General features: G+C 36.8%; 1 non-coding gene across 1 annotated transcript; it reads right to left on the minus strand.

Moving 5' to 3' along the window:
* Positions 1-2250: 2250 nt before the first annotated feature.
* On the minus strand, positions 2251-2358 carry LOC148567117 (small nucleolar RNA R71). The gene has a single exon (XR_015881432.1). It is a non-coding gene; the product is annotated as a small nucleolar RNA R71 (small nucleolar RNA).
* Between the last annotated feature and the right edge of the window lie 2205 nt (positions 2359-4563).

The raw sequence follows: 4563 nt of genomic DNA on the forward strand, positions 1-4563 counted from the left end.
TCAGAATTTTAAGAATGAATTCTAGAGTTTCATGAGGCATGATGAAGCCTGGCTGGCTATAAAGTCATGTCTAATTCTTGGACTGAGGCTTCCACTTATAAGTATATGAAGTTGGATGAAGTATCAGCTGTTGTATGCTTGATAGGTATCTGCTGAAGCTTGGCTGGCCATTGGCCATGTCTAGTGTTTTGGACCGGAGCTTTCACTGAAAGCTTGGCTGGCTAGTGAGCCATGTCTAATTCCTGGACTGAAGCTTTAGACTAAGAGTGCAGGATTCCTGGAATTCATATTAAAAATTTTGGAATCCTTATTTTTCTTTTTCAAATAAATTTCAAAAAATAAAAAAAAAATTTAGAAAGTCATAAAAATAAAAAATATTTCATGTTTCTTATTTGAGTCTTGAGTCAGATTTTAAGTTTGGTGTTAATTGCATATTCATTTTGCATTTTTCAAAAATTCATGAATTCATAGTGTTCTTCATGATCTTCAAGTTGTTCTTGGTAAGTCTTCTTGTTTGATCTTGATCTTTTCTTGTTTTTTATGTGCATTTTTGCATTCATAGTGTCTGAACATGAAAGATTTCTAAGTTTGGTGTCTTGCATGTTTTTCTTTTCTTAAAAATTTTTCAAAAATAAGTTCTTGATGTTCATCTTGACATTCAAAGTGTTCTTGGTGTTCATCTTGACATTCATAGTGTTCTTGCATGCATTCATTGTTTTGATATAAAAATTCTCATGCATTGAGTCTTTTTCATGTTTTTCTCTTTCTTCATTAAAAATTTAAAAATAAAAAAATATCTTTCCCTTTTTCACTCATAAAATTTCGAAAATTTGAGTTGACTTTTTCAAAACATTTTAAAATTTAGTTGTTTCTTATGAGTCAAATCAAATTTTCAATTTAAAAATCTTATCTTTTCAAAATCTTTTTCAAAAATCAAATCTTTTTCATTTTTTTTATTTATTTTCAAAAATTTTAAAAATATTTTTCAAAAATCTTTTTCTTAATTTTATCTCATAATTTTCGAAAATATTATCAATAATTAATGTTTTGATTCAAAAATTTCAAGTTTGTTACTTACTTGTTAAGAAAGATTCAAACTTTAAGTTCTAGAATCATATCTTGTGATTTCTTGTGAACCAAGTCATTAATTGTGATTTTAAAAATCAAATCTTTTTCAAAACTAATTCTAATCATATCTTTCTATCATATCTTTTTCAAAAATTTGATTTTTAAAATATCTTTTCTAACTTCTTATCTTCTTATCTTTTAAAAATTGATTTTCAAAATTCTTCTCAACTAACTAATTGATTGTTTGTTTCTTATCTTTTTCAAAACTACCTAACTAACTCTCTCTCTCTCTAATTTTAATTTTCGAAAATCTCTTCCCTCTTTTTCAAAAATTCTTTTTAATTAAATAGTTATTTCAATTTTCAATTTTAATTTGATTTCATTCCTAATTTTTGAAAATCACTAACCCCTTTTCAAAATTTTATTTTCGAAAATCCTCCCTCTCTCTCATCTCCTTCTATTTATTTATTCATCTACTAACACTTCATCTCACCCAAATTCGAACCCCCTCTTCCATCTGTGTTCGAATTTTCTCTTCTTCCATTCTTTACATTACATTCTTTTCTTCTTCTACTCACACAGGGGAACCTCTATACCTGGGTAAAAAGGATCCCTATTATTATTCTTTTTTTGTTCCCTCTCTTTCATATGAGCAGGAGCAAGGACAAGAACATTCTTGTTGAAGCAGACCCTGAACCTGAAAGGACTCTGAAGAGGAAACTATGAGAAGCTAAAATACAACAATTCAGAGATAACCTTACAGAAATTTTCGAACGGGAAGAGGAGATGGCAGCCGAAAATAATAATAATGCAACGAGGATGCTTGGTGACTTTACTGCACCTAATTCTAATTTACATGGAAGAAGCATCTCCATCCCTACCATTGGAGCAAACAACTTTGAGCTGAAACCTCAGTTAGTTTCTCTGATGTAGCAAAACTGCATGTTTCATGGACTTCCATCTGAAGATCCTTTTCAGTTCTTAACTAAATTCTTGCAGATCTGTGATACTGTTAAGACCAATGGGGTTGATCCCGAGGTCTACAGGCTTATGCTTTTCCTATTTGCTGTAAGAGACAAAGCTAGAGTGTGGTTGGATTCTCAACCCAAAGATAGCCTGAACTCTTGGGATAAGCTGGTCACGGCTTTCTTAGCCAAGTTCTTCCCTTCTCAAAAGCTTAGTAAGCTTAGAGTGGATATTCAAACCTTTAGACAGAAAGAAGGTGAATCCCTCTATGAAGCTTGGGAGAGATACAAGCAACTGACCAAAAAGTGTCTTTCTAACATGCTTTCAGAATGGACCATCCTGGATATATTCTATGATGGTCTGTCTGAATTAGCTAAGATGTCATTAGATACTTATATAGGTGGATCCATTCACCTAAAGAAAATGCCTGCAGAAGCTCAAGAACTCGTTGACATGGTTGCTAATAACCAGTTCATGTACACTTCTGAGAGGAATCCTGTGAGTAATGGGACACCTTAGAAGAAGGGAGTTCTTGAAATTGATACTCTGAATGCCCTATTGGCTCAAAATAAAATATTAACTCAGTAAATCAATATGATTTCTCAAAGTCTGAATGGAATGCAAGCTGTATCCAATAGTACTCGAGAGGCATCTTCTGAAGAAGAAGCTTATGATCCTGAGAACCCTGCAATAGCAGAGGTAAATTACATGGGTGAACCATATGGAAACACCTATAATCCCTCATGGAGAAATCACCCAAATCTCTCATGGAAGGATCAACAAAAGCCTCAACAAGGCTTTAATAATGGTGGAAGAAACAGGTTTAGCAATAGCAAGCATTTTCCATCATCCACTCAGCAACAGACAGAGAATTCTGAGCAAAATCCATCTAGCTTAGCAAATTTAGTCTCTGATCTATCTAAGGCCACTGTGAGTTTCATGAATGAAACAAGCTCCTCCATTAGAAATTTGGAAGCACAAGTGGGCCAGCTGAGTAAAAGGATCACTGAAATCCCTCCTAGTACTCTTCCAAGTAATACAGAAGAAAATCCAAAAGGAGAGGGCAAGGCCATTGATATAACCATCATGGCCGAATCCAAGGAAGAAGGGGAAGACGTGAATCCCAAGGAGAAAGACCCCCTGGGACGTCCAGTGATCCACAAGGAGTTTCCCTCTGAGGAACCAAAGGACTCTGAGGCTCATTTAGAGACCATAGAGATTCCATTAGACCTCCTTACGCCCTTCATGAGCTCTGATGAGTATTCCTCTTCAAAAGAGAATGAGGATGTCACTAAAGAGCAAGTTGCCAAGTTCCTTGGTGCAATCATGAAGCTGAATGCCAATCTATTTGGTAATGAGACTTGGGGAGATGAACCTCCCCTGTTCACCAATGAACTAAATGCATTGGATCAACTGAGATTGCCTCAGAAGAAACAGGATCCTGGAAAGTTCCTAATACATTGTACCATAGGCACCATGACCTTTGAGAAGGCTCTATGTGACCTGGGGTCAGGAATAAACCTCATGCCACTCTCTGTAATGGAGAAACTGGGAATCTTTGAGGTGCAAGCTGCTAGAATCTCATTAGAAATGGCAGACAATTCCAGAAAACAGGCTTAAGGACAAGTAGAGGACATGTTAGTAAAGGTTGTAGGCCTTTACATCCCTGCTGATTTCATAATCCTAGATACTGGGAAGGATGAGGATGTATCCATCATCCTTGGAAGACCCTTCCTAGCCACAGCAAGAGCTGTGATTGATGTTAACAGAGGTGAACTAGTCCTTCAATTGAATGAGGACTCCCTTGTGTTTACAACTCAAGGTTATCCTTCTGTAAACATGCAAAAGAGGCACAGTAAGCTTCTCCCACTGCAGAGTCAACCAGAGCCCCCACAGTCAAACTCTAAGTTTGGTGTTGGGAGGCCACAACCAAACTCTAAGTTTGGTGTTGAACTCCCATATCCAAACTCTAAGTTTGGTGTTGGAAAGTCTCAACAATGCTCTGAACATCTGTGAGGCTCCATGAGAGCCCACTGTCAAGCTATTGACATTAAAGAAGCGCTTGTTGGGAGGCAACCCAATTTTTATTTAATTATATTTTTTATTAGTTATATGTCTTCATAGGTTCATGATCATGTGGAGCCACAAAAACAACTGAAAAAATTGAAGAAAAATCAAAAACAGCATAAAAAAACAGCACACCCTGGAGGAAGAGTTCACTGGCGTTTAAACGCCAGTAAGGAGCATCTAGCTGGCGTTCAACGCCAGAACAGAGCATGGATCTGGTGTTGAATGCCAGAAACAAGCAGCATTCTGGCGTTCAGACGCCAGGAATGCACACTGAGGAAAGCTGGCGCTGAACGCCAGAAAGAAGCATAGAACTGGCGTTCAACGCCAGAAACATGCTGCATCTGGGCGCTGAACACCCAGAACAAGCATCAATTCGGCGTTTAAACACCAGAATTGCATGCAAAGGCAATTTACATGCCTAATGGGTGTAGGGATGCAAACCCTTGACACCCCAGGATC

This window comes from Arachis ipaensis, chromosome B4, assembly GCF_059453495.1.
Source record: "Arachis ipaensis isolate K30076 ecotype BB chromosome B4, ASM5945349v1, whole genome shotgun sequence".
NCBI lineage: Eukaryota > Viridiplantae > Streptophyta > Magnoliopsida > Fabales > Fabaceae > Arachis > Arachis ipaensis.